The 12,971-nt window shown below is 39.3% G+C and overlaps 1 protein-coding gene across 8 annotated transcripts in view; it reads right to left on the reverse strand.

Annotated features, from left to right (window-relative positions):
• SNTG2 (syntrophin gamma 2) overlaps nucleotides 1-12,971 on the reverse strand; it is a 400,470-nt gene that overhangs the window by 305,824 nt on the left and 81,675 nt on the right. Inside the window, exon 1 of one of the 8 annotated variants that reach the window (XM_063622869.1) lies at nucleotides 12,445-12,515. The exons of the other annotated variants lie outside the window; for them this stretch is intronic. The gene's annotated coding sequence lies outside the window, so the exon portion shown is untranslated. Of the gene's footprint in view, nucleotides 1-12,444; nucleotides 12,516-12,971 lie in introns of those variants that run through there. 8 annotated transcript variants of the gene reach the window in all.

Genomic DNA, 12,971 nt, shown 5'->3' on the forward strand with positions numbered 1-12,971 from the left:
TAACTACCTAAATATATATATATATATATGCACCCAGTACTCAAGGACCCAGATTCATAAAACAAGTTCTTAGAGACTCACAGAGAGTTTCAGATAACCACGGAATAATAATGAGATATTTCAACACCCCACTCATAGTACTACATCAATGAGGCAGAATACTAACAAATATATTCAGGATTTAAACTCAACACTTGACCAAATAGACCTAATAGACATCTACAGAACACTTCACACAACAAGAAAAATACATTCTCCTTATATGGACATGGCACAGACTCTAAAATTAACCACATGCTCAGCCTTAAGGCAATTCTCAACAAATTCAAAAAACCTGAACCATACCATCCATGCTGTCATACTACAGCACAATATAAGTAGAAATCAATATAAACAAGATGTCTCAAAACCATACACTTAACATTGAAATTAAAAAATCTGCCCCTGAATGGCTTTTGGGCAAATAATGAAATTAAGTCAGAAATCAAGAAATTCTTTGAAACTAATGAAAACTAAGATATACTAGAATCAGGGACAAAGCTAAAGCAGTGTGAAGAGGAAAGCCTATGGTACTAAACACCCAAATCAAAAAGTTAGAAAGATCTCACAGTAAGAACCTAACATCACACCTTGAAAAGAAAAAAGAAAAAAAGAAAGAGCAAACAAGCCCCGAAGCTAGCAGGAAAAAAGAAGCAAAATCAGAGCTGAACTGAATGAAACTGAGATGTGAAAAACATAGGAGATGAACGAAACCAAAAGTTTTTTTTAATAAATAAAATTGTTAGACCACTAGATAGACTAATAAAGAAGTAACAGAGAAGATCCAAACAAACACAATCAGAAATGACTAAGGGGACATTACCACTATCTCCACAGAAATACAAAAAACCCTCTGAAACTACTATGAACACCTCCATGCACACAAACTAGAAAACCCTGAAGAAACTAATACATTCCTGGAAACATGCAATCTATCAAGATTGAAACAGGAAGAAATTGAAACCCTGAATATACCAATATTAGGTTCCAAAATTGAATTCATATTAATAATTAAGAAAAAAAACACTGACCAGAAAAAGCATTAGATAAGATGTATTCACACCCTAATTGTAACAGATGTATAAATAAGAGCTGGTACCAACGCTATGGAAACTATTCCCAAAATATTGAGGCAGAGGGATTCCTAACTCATACTGTGAAGCCAGCATCATACCAAAACCTCTCAGTGACACAACAAAAAAAAGAAAACGTCAGGCCAATATCCCTGATGAACACAGATGGAAAAATCCCCAACAAAATACTAGCAAACTAAATCCAGCAGCACATTAAAAAAGTAATCCACCACTATCAAGTAGGCTTTATCCCTGGGATGCAAGGTTGGTTCAACATATGCAAATAAATTGATATAATTCATCACACGAAGATAACTGAAAACAAAAAAAGTATGATCATCTCAATAAACAAATAAAAAGCTTTCAATAAAAATTCAACGTCTTTGCATTTTAAAAACCCTCAACAAACTAGGCATTGAAGGAAATTGTCTCAGAATCTAAGAACTATCTATGACAAACCCACAGCCAACAACACACCGAATGAGCAAAAACCAGAAGCATTTCCCTTGAGAACTAGAACAAGTCAAGGATGCCCCTCTCACCACTCCTTTCAACATAGTACTAGAAGTCCTAGCCAAAGCAATCAGGCAAGAGAAAGACATACAAGGCTTGCAAGAGTCAACCTATCTCTTTTCACAGATGGTATGATTTTATATCTAGAAAATCTCACTGTCTCTGCCCAAAGGCTCCTAGATCTGAGAAACAACTTCAGCCAAGTTTCAGAATACAAAATCAATATGCAAAATTAGTAGCATTTCTATACAGCATTAATGTCCAAGCTGAGAACCAAATTCACAACAGCCACAAAAACAATAAAATACCTAGGAATACAGCTAACTGGGGGGGTGAAAGCTCCCTACAATAAGAATTACAAAACGCTGCTGAAGGAAACGAGAGATGACACAAACAAAAAAGATTCCACACTCATGGATAAGAAGGATCAATACTGTTAAAATGTCCATACTGCCCAAAGCAATTTACAGATTCAGTGTTATTCCCATCAAACTACCAATGATATTTTTCACAGAATTAGTAAAACCAATTATAAAATTCATAGGAAACCAAATAGAGCCTAAATAGCCAAAGCAATTGTAAGCAAAAAGAACAAACCTGGGGGCATCACATGACCTGACTTCTAACTATACTACAAGGTTATAGTAACTAAAATAGCATAGTACTGTTACAAAAACAGACACACAGACCAATGGGACAAATTAGAGAACCCAGAAACAAAGCCACCAACCTAAAAGCATCTGATCTTCAACAAAGTCAACAGTAACAAGCAATGGGGAAAGAACCTCCTATTCAGTAAATGGTGCTGGGATAACTGGCTAGCCATATGCAGAAGACTGAAACTGGATCTCTTCCTTTTACCACATACAAAAATCAACTCAAGATGGATTAAAGACTTAAATTTAAAAAAACTATAAAAATCCTAGAAGAAACTTGGAAATACTATTCTGGACACGGGGCCTAGCAAAGACTTCATTATAAAAACTCCAAATGCAATTGCAACAGAAACAAAAGTTGACAAATGGTACCTAATTAAGCTAAAGAGTGTCTTCAGGGCAAAAGAAACTATCAACAGAGTGAATAGACAACCTACAGGATGGGATAAAATATTTGCAAACTATGCATCCGATAAGGGTATAATATCCAGAATCCATAGGAAACTTCAACAAATCTAACAAACGCAACAAACAACCTCATTACAAAATGGGCAAAGGACATGAACAGGCACTTCTCAAAAAAAGATGTATATGTGGCCAAAAAGCACATGAAACAATGGGCAACATCACTAATCATTAGAGAAATGCAAATCAAAACCACAGCAAGATATCATCTCACAGCTGTCAGAATGGCTATTATTAAAAAGTTACAAAACAACAGATGCCAGCAAAGTTGTAGAGGAAAGGGTACAGGTACACACTGCTGGTGGGGATCCAAATTAGTTCAGTAACTGTGGAAAGGAGTCTGTAGACTTCTCAAGTTACTTAAAATCACATTACCATTCAACCCAGCAATCCTATTACCAGGTATATGCACAAGGGAATGCAAATCATTCCACCATAAAGACACATGCATGTCTATCCTCATCCCAGCACTATTCACGATGGCAAAGACATGAAATTAACCTAGATGCCCATCAACGGTGGAGCAGATAAAGAAAATGTGGTCCATGTACACCATGGAATACTATGCAGTCATAAAAATGATGAAATCCTGTGCTTCACAGCAACATGGATGGAGCTGGAGGCCATTATCGTAAGTGAATTAACACAGGAACAGAAAACCAAACACTGGATATTCTCATTTGTAAGCGGGAGCTAAATACAGAGTACATATGGACACAAAGAAGGGAACAACAGACATGGGTCTTACTTGAGGGTGGAGAGTACGAGAAAGGTAAGAATCGAAAAGAGTACTATTATTACCTGGGCGACAAAATAAGCTGTACACCAAACCCCCATGACACAAAACTTACCCCTCTAACATACCTGCACATGTACCCCTGAACCTAAAATAAAAGTTGGAAAGAAAAGAAAGAAAATCATTAAAGAAATACTAGTTAAATTGAGAAATATTTGTGAATAAGAAGAGGCAATAAAATGATGGCAAATGTCCCAAAATTGATTGATAGAGTCAGTGTAATTCCCATCACAGCATGAATTAGTTTGAAACTTGACAAAAAAAGGCCCTAAAATTTAAGGAAATGTAACGTCCCAAGAGGAGCTAATCCACCATTTAAAAAAAGAAAATTTGATATCTGTCATTCGTTCTAATAATATGCATTCATAATTCAGCATCTGTGAAATCAAGTTCTATCATATAACAGATGTTTCAAATTTCATTTGTAGCCTTAGTTCTTTGTAGTGTTACATAAAATAATGGTGTATGTAAATGTTAATGGCATCTTAGAACTGAAGAAATATGGTATTATTAAGTCATAATAACTGGAACTCTGGGAAAAAGATGGTGCAGGCTTAGAAAATCAACCAAAAGAACAGAACAGAGGGCCCTGAATCAGCCCCATAATTCCAAGGAGACTTGATTTTGACAGGTATTGCTGACGGCTAGTGTGTTAGGCTGTTCTTGCCTTGCTATAAAGAAATACCTGAGACTGGGTAGTTTATGAGGAAACGAAGTTAACCGGCCCACAGCTCTGCAGGCTGTGCAGGAAGCACGGCACCAGCATTGCTCGGCTTCTGGGGAGGCCTCAGGGAGCTTTGACTCACAGCAGAAGGTGAAGGCAGAGCACGAACAAGAGACAGGCAGTGGGAGGGGAGGTGCTGCTCATGTTTACTCAACCAGATCTCGTGAGAATTCACTCACTACCAGGAGGACAGCACCAAGCCACGATTCGGTGCCCATGACCCAAACACCTCCCACCAGGCTCCACCTCCAACATTGCAGATCACAATTCAACTTGAGATTTGGCGGGGACAAATATCCAAACTATATCGGCTAGGAATAAAAATAAACTGTCCTGGGGCAATTGATTATACACATGAAAAAACAACAACAACAAAAACAGTAAATTGGATCCTTACTTAAGTCTAGACATGTTAAAGACTTTAAGTTGAAAGCTTTTAAAATAAAGATCTTCCTGACTGTTGGGACTTAGCAAAGTTTCCTTGCAGGCAGAAAAAGCAAACACCATGTGGTAAAGGCTGTCGAATCCAACTACGGTTAACTGTTCTTTACAGTAAGCACCGCACTGGGAACAACACAAACAAAACTGCAGGTGAAGGTGTCTGCAGCACACACAGTGAGAATTCACCCTAGAAAGTACAGGATATGTATGTAACATGCTGCAGGATGGATACAGAGAGGCCACTTTCCCTCTGAAAAGGAATCACACACCTTAGCATGTGCCTGACAAAGGGTATTCCCTTTTCTCTGCCAGTCCCGGAATTTAACATTAGCCTCCACCAAAAAGCCATCTGATTCACTTGACTGAGGGCTTCGCTGCTTCCACTGGACAGAAAAAGTAAACTGAATACGAAGCAAACTCAGAAATCAAACGGCTGCTCTGACGGCACAGCCGGGCTCCATCACACAGGCATATTTTTGAAGCATAATTAATATCAAACATCAAGGGTGGCAGGACAGGGAGGATTTAGTTATTCTGCTACCTACACTGTCATTATGGGTTTTAGCCTCTTCAGAAATGAGGTTTCTTCATTACGTCTTTTGAAATGCTTCATATCGTCAGGTATGATGTTAAGGAAAAATATCTAAATTGGTTTTTGTTTGAAGCATGAAAAAGGGCAATTCACGTTTCAGGAAGCAAAGTTTTTCTATTATCAGCAGGTTAATGTGCTTGTTAGATCAATGTGGATTTCGGCAATGGCCAGCAGAAACTCCATCCAGAAGGACCCCTGAACTTTACTGACTTTCCCTGGAGGCCAGAGGAACTCAGAGCCTTGGAGCCGCTCAGTGCAAAGGTGGGGCTGGGCAGGCCAAGGTGCTGAAAGCAGTGGTGGCGGGAAGGGGAAAACTGGGGAAAGACAGGAGGAGAGAGGGCCATGGGAGCCGGAATCCGAGGAGAGGTTTAGGCCATAGGGAGGCGAGCAGGTGAGGGCCAGAGAAGAGGTTCTCAAACTGGAGTCCCCGGTGGAATGGCCTGGGAAGCTTCAAAACTCCCCATGCCTGGGTTCTGCCCGCAGGGACTCTGGTGTCATCGGGGTGGGGTGCAGGAATTTATCCTGCCTGCAGGTGATTCTATGGGACAGGCAAGTTGACAACAATTGACTGTAAGAGACTGATGCAGGCGTTAAGCGGCAGCCACCACAAGCATGCCTGGAAAGGAGCTGCAGGTGAGGACAGAGGCCCGAGTGCTCATGTGACCTACACAGGCCAATCTTGCGAAGCAGATCTGGTATAAGAATAAGGAATGCCTGACCCCAGAGACCTTCTCTTTCAACTGAAGCCCTCTGACAGCCAGCTCAATCCCAGCGTGTCCCATCTGCTCAGAGCCAAAAGGAGCCCAGAGGTTCACAGTGTGTGCCCAGGACAGCTGCCAGCCTCCTGTCTGCAGAAAGATGGAGAAGGTTAAACAGGTCCCCCCCAACCCTTCCAGAGCAGGGCTACAGCCCTGAAGTGAGGCTGCACACACAGCTTCCCAGTGGTGTTATCAGGAGCAGCTGCACACACAGCTTCCCAGTGGTGCTATTAGGAGCAGCGCTTATATTTTTCCATAATCCAGAAAAAAATGTCAATAAATAGGTCTTTTATGACTTGGCTTTAAAATTTGTAGAGAGCCAAATGTCAGTCATGATGATGCAGTGCCATACCAGTGTCTGATAAAAAGAGATTGATTCTGCCATCCCCCCAAGATTGATGGCCCTCAAAGAAAACAAGGAAGACGAGTCAGTAATGACCTACTTAGGGGGCATTTTCAAAGAAAAATAACGTTAGAACTTCATGCTGTTGAATTACTCCTATTTTTGTAAAAATGGAATGCTGAAATAAGTCACAAAGATCAAAAGGCTTTTTAATAAAATGGCATAACATTTGAATAACTTGAATTTGACACACAGAAAGCATTTCAATGTTATTTAAAATAGACATCTACCTGCTTAAACTGTATTTAAAATGCAATCTAATTGTGAGAAAAAATGGAAGGAAAGGCTTGTACACATATTTCAGAGTCATAGAATGCATTAAAACTATCACAAGAAAATAAAGGAATTGCTATTTATCATTACTAAAAATCAACTGTCAGTCACTCAGACAACTACTGTTGAAGTTGTCAAAACATTTCTTTATATACCTTAACTGGGAATTTTTATCATTGGTTTCAAAATGCAGAATTAAAGACAGACCCTAATTACTGTATAAAAGATACTATCACCTTCAGAAATGAGTCTGTGGGAGCTTTAAGCACACTCCGTATAAACTTACAGATTTGCAAAGTGGAAGATGTGGCCAAGATGCATGTTTTTGAATAAAGATGTTGTTCTTATAAAAAAAGGTAGAAGCATAACAATATGAGCTCATTTGGGAAGAATAAACTGCAGGTGGAAAAGGATGAAAAACAGGCAGTGTATCTAAATCTTCCCAATGTGCCACATATTTCATTAGATGCCACATTTGACTGTGAAATTAAATTAGGACTAGGCTTCTAGCTTTCCTTTAAATAATAAAAACTTTAGTTACTTGATTTACCAGGCTTTTCATGCTCACTTGAACCATCTGCAAAACTGTTACAAAGGTGAACTTGAACTTGAGTTCCACATGTCAAAACAATTATACAGTTAATATTTTACAAGCAAGTTCTTTAGAAGATAAATCCTCTCGAATAATAGCTAAGATTGATCTTATCCATGTTGAATTTCTTTGAATTTTAACTTATTTAAAAGGAAAATGGCAGAAAAGGTTAATTTGGATGCTGCCAAACATGAACAAAAGGAAGAGAGAACTGTGGGAGGGGCTATGACTTCAAGGAAGACGGAGCTTCCTCGGGTCCATGACACAATACTTTGAGAAGTCACTGTTCGTTTCATATACAAGTTCAGATATTCCGGGATTACATTTTCCCCTACAATTAGCTGTGGGCTTTATTTTTGCCAATCTGAAAGTAGAAACTCCTAGGTTCATTCTGTGAGAATGTGGTTACAGAAAATGAATCTTGCCCAAAATGTATTATGGAAATAAAGAATACACAGATACCTTCCTTATTGAATACTGACAGCAGTTCAGCTTTAAAAGAATACCAAGTATGAAATTGATCATGAGGCCATGAATTTTATTTGTAAAGATGATCAAGTGGAACCAAAGTTAAGCAAACACCTCTGACCAAAAGTAGGGCCAGGTTTTGACAACTGATACATAATTGCTCAGACGTGAGGGAACCTTCATATACCACTGGGAGGAATACAAAATGCCACAGTTGTTTTGGAAAACAGTCTGAAAACTCTTCCACAGATGAGAAGCAGAGTGACCATGTGACATTGCAAGCCCACCCGAGTATATACCCAAGAGAAGCAGAAACTCAGGTCCACACCAAAGCTTGAACAGCACCATCCACAGCCTCAGGATTCATAATAGCCAAGCTTAAAGACAACCAGAAAGTCCATCCCTGATGAGTGGATAAATAACATGTTGTAGCCATAAAATGGAATATTATTCAGCAAACAAAGGAAATGAAGAACTGATTCATGCAAACAGCAAAAATGAACCCCCAAAACATGATGTGAAGTAGAAGAACCCAAACACAAAAGACCAGACGTCCTATGATTCTGTGTATATAAAGCACCAGACGTCCTATGATTCTGTGTATATAAAGCCTCAGAAGCCGCAAATCCAGAGAGGCAAAAAGCAGGTCCCTGGTGGCCAGGGACTTGGGCAAGGAGCATGCAAAATGGCTGTAAATGGCTTCTTTCTGGGGTGATGAAAATGGTCTAACACCTATTGTGCCAAAGGCTGCACAACTCTGTGAATATAATAAATACACTGAATCACACCCTTTAAATCCAAGTCCGGCTCAGATCTGTGGGCCAGAGCTATGGCAGCATAGCCTGGGGATGTGGATTCCTCCTTCAGAGGCAGGGAGGCATGGGGCGAGGAGTAGCCTCGGGCGTTAGCCCCCACTGCCTTGGTGTCCCAAAGGACCCAGACATGGTCCAGCTGGCTCTGGGTCAGGTTTTGACCTGTTGTGGGCTCTGCACCACAGAGAGAAGCAGAATGCAGATGGAGAGCCCTGAGTGCTGGCGGAACGTCCCCACTTGGCCACAGAAATGGCAGCATGCAGCTGCAAGCCGCTCTGACTTGGCGGGTTTCTACTTTGCTTGTGCTCCAGGGACCAGTGAACTTCAGGCAGGCACCTGCAAGGCACAGGTGCCCCTGGGAGCTGAGTCGACCCACACTGCCCTCACCTCCAGGTCTGGCAGCACATGATGTGGGCACAACCCAGGCTCCTGAGTCTCTCACATGGTGACAGACACTATAGGATGAATGCCCTGTTCTCACCAGGCTAATAAGATGCAGAGAGAGAAACACGGTGTCTCTGAAAGAACTAAGCTCAAGACAAACGCTAGGCAAGGTCTTGTTTACCTTTGATAAGGGGAATATTGCAGACAGTGAGATTTAAATTGGTGCATATTTTAACAACATAATTAGCACAATTGGGGGATCAGCTGGAAAAATCACAGAACAATGATAACAAATAAAACCATTATTAAAAATACTTTATTACATTTCTAATTTAATGTTGTAACACCACTTAAGAAAATGTCACTTTTATAAACCAAGGCAGAAAGGAATATGGGTAAAATAACCTGCCATAGAAACATAGAATCAAATTAAAAACCACAGTGAGAGTGTGACTAGGCTATGTACCATTTTAATTAAAGTGTCAATTTTCTTTGAAAAATTAAATTATCAAAACTTAAGTAGGTTTTGAAATAATATGAGATCTTAGAAATTTATCAGAGTCACTTTTAGACTCAAGGCGAAGACTGATTATAGATGAATTCTAAACATTTGAGAAAAAAATACTATGCCTTGTAAAGAATATCAGAGTATAGATAAGAAGTGATTCCTGCTACGTTTGAAAAACAACAAAGAAAAACGTGACAAATATAGAAAAGAAATAAATGAAGAACAAATCTCTCCTTTTAATATAAGTAGAATATCTCTTTCTCCCCAAGAAAATATAATTTACAAGTACAATGAAAGAGTAACACCAAATATATGAGGAGTTCTGTCAGCAGAAGCTGATGCTAATAAACCGTTAAGTTAAAAATCACCTAGGAAAATCAAGAGACAAAAATCTTATGATCCTATTAACAGATGGCAAAGAGTTTAAACATATTTCCACTATCATCACTACCATTCAACATGGTTACAGAAAAATCCCAGTCAAATTAATAAGGTAGGAAATAGAATTATGATGTTTAATGATTTGTAAAGAAAGGAAAATATCATTATTGGTAGACAATGTAATTGTTTATTTTGGAAAAAAATAGATTTCCCATGTAGACAAATACTCATGTTCCATCTCCATCCCCTTCAGATAAGATGTGCAGACAAAATAAAGACAAAAACACACTAAAGATAAATGCAAATATACAAGAGTTGAAAATAAAAGACTTTAGATATATAAAGTGGGCAAATATGAACCCCAAAAGGAGAATCGTGTCCATTTAAAACTGTTTAAATAGGTTTTCCAGCAACAAAAACAAAACCCATGAGAACAACTAAACACTGGTGAAATGAACAATAAATCAAGATGATATAGCAATCAACAATCAACACCATACGCAAACCCAGCAAGCATTCCAAAGAAAACACCGGCCGCTGAAGTACACAATGAGCATCTTTAGAACTGCAGTTGGAGAGTTGGTTCCAGTCCTTTTTGGCCCATCCCTTGATAAAACAAATGGAGGGAAATAAGTAGAGGTATAAAAGATTCAGATGACAAGATTAAGAATCTTGAAAGTAACCCTCAATACATTTTATGATACTCATTCTACAGCACCATAGAGCACCGCCAGGATCAATTACAGACAATCATTGCCAGTCAGACTCTGCCTGCCTGTCACGGAGCAACAGAATTCCAGTCCTTGATGAGAGAATAGCCTCAGACACTCAGCAAATACAATATTGAATGCTCCTTGACTTGGAGGAACAATAACAAAGGAAGCAATGCACTGAATGAAGATAAAGGATTGTTGTATCTTTGTTCTCATTAGTTTCAAAGAACTTCTTGTTTTCTGCCTTAATTTCATTATTTACCCAAAAGTCATTCAGGAGTAGTTGTTTAATTTCCATGTAATTGCATGGCTTTGAGTGATGTTTTAAGTCTTGGCTTCCATTTTTATTGCACTGTGGTTGAGAGAGTGATTGGTGTGATTTCAGTTGTTTAGCATTTTTTGAGGATTGTTTTATGTCCTATTGTGTGGTCAGTTTTAGAGTATGCACCATGTGGTGATGAGAAGAATATTCTATTGTGGTTGGGTGGAAAGTTGTTTAGAGGTCCATCAGATCCATTTGGTCCAGTACTAAATTCAGGTCCTTAATGTCTTTGTTAATTTTCTGCCTCAATGATCTAATACTATCAGTGGAGTGTTGAAGTCTCCCATTATTATTGTGTGGGAATCTAACTCTCTTTGTAGGTATCTAATGAAAAAATGCTCAAGATTGCTGATCATTAGAGAAATGCAAATCAAAATCACAATGAGATACGATCTCACACCAGTCAGAATGGCTACTATTAAAAACTTACAAAATAACAGATGCTGGTGATGTTGCAGAGCAAAGGGAACACTTATACCCTGTTCGTGGAAGTGTAAATTAGTTCAACCATTGCGGAAGGCAGTGTGGTGATTCCTCAAAGATCGAAAAACAGAACTACCATTTGACCCAGCCGTTGCATTACTGGGTATATACCCAAAGAAATATAAATCATTCTATTATAAAGATGCATGCATGCATATGTTCAATGCAGCACTATTCACAATAGCAAAGATATGGAATCAACCAAATACTCATCAATGGTAGATTGGATAAAGAAAATGTTGTACATATACACCATGGAATACTATGCGGCCATTAAAAAGAATGAGATCAATTTTTTTTTTGTAGGAATATGGATGGAGCTGGAGGCCATTATTCCAAGCAAACTAACCCAAGAACAGAAGGCCACTTATAAGTGGGAGCTAAATGATGAGAACACATGAACACAAAGACACTGGACCCACTTGAAGGTGCAGGGTAAGAGGAGGGAGAAGATCAGAAAAAAAAAGCTATCGGGTACTGGGTTTAATACCTGGGTGACAAAAATCTGTACAACAAACCCCTGTGACACGAGTTTACCTATATACAAACCTGCATGTGTACCTCTAAACATAAAAGTTAAAAATATATTTTTAAAAAGAGAAATAAAAGATAAGAAAGAAGAAAATAATATTTCAAGTTTTATGAAATCACTATACTTAACACATCCATTTAAAAAAATCAGTTTCTAGGGGGGATAGGAAGAAACTGGAAACACTCATGTGTTACTGCAGGGAGCACAGGCTGGACCAGTAACTAAGCCAAACAATCTTGAGTTACTTTGTGAAAATGCCTGTGAGTGTCTCCTACAACACAGTAATCTCAGTCTTGGGGTATGAGAAGCCTTTCCACAGGTCCACAGGGAACTTCTACTCCAAAGTCAATCCAGACCTCCACAAAAGCAAGAGAGCAGACTGGCAAAAATTGTTAGCCACAACTTTTTCAGGACTCCAAAAGTTGATCAAAGGCTAGCAGTGATCACAGGAGATTTTATTAAGCAAAGTATCTGAACGCTGGGAAGAAGAGTAAGCTTTATGATATTTTAACATACCCTGTTTCTATCGCAGTCTCCACAGCTCTGCAGCAGCCTTCAACACCAGCGGTCTCACAGCTGTAATAACTGTGCCACAGGTAACATAGCAGCCCTTGAAGAAGGGACAGGCATTTGTGGAGTTTCTCCAAAAGTCCCATCTCCAAAAAACTGTCAGAATTAGATCTGACCAGCAGCTCCCTGGAAGGCTCTACTCTCTGGACTTGTCTTTGTTGACCTGACTCAGAGCTTCCACTGCAGGACAACACCCTCCCAGGGCATCTGTCAAAAGCAGTCAGTGGCCACTGTTTAGCATCACAATTGTCTGAGGCTACAGTACCAACTGGGATGCTGTTTGCTCTAAATCTCATGTTGAGGTGTAATCTCCAATGTTGGAGATGGAACCTGGTGGAGGCAATTGGATCATGGGTGCATATTTCTCATAAGTGGTTTAGTGCCATCCTCTTGGTGCTGTTCTTGCAATAGTGAGTGAGTCCTCTCAAGATCTGACTGTTTAAAAGTGTGTGACATCTCTCCCCTCTCTCACT

The sequence above is a fragment of the Symphalangus syndactylus genome, chromosome 18, assembly GCF_028878055.3.
Source record: "Symphalangus syndactylus isolate Jambi chromosome 18, NHGRI_mSymSyn1-v2.1_pri, whole genome shotgun sequence".
In the NCBI taxonomy this organism is placed as follows: domain Eukaryota; kingdom Metazoa; phylum Chordata; class Mammalia; order Primates; family Hylobatidae; genus Symphalangus; species Symphalangus syndactylus.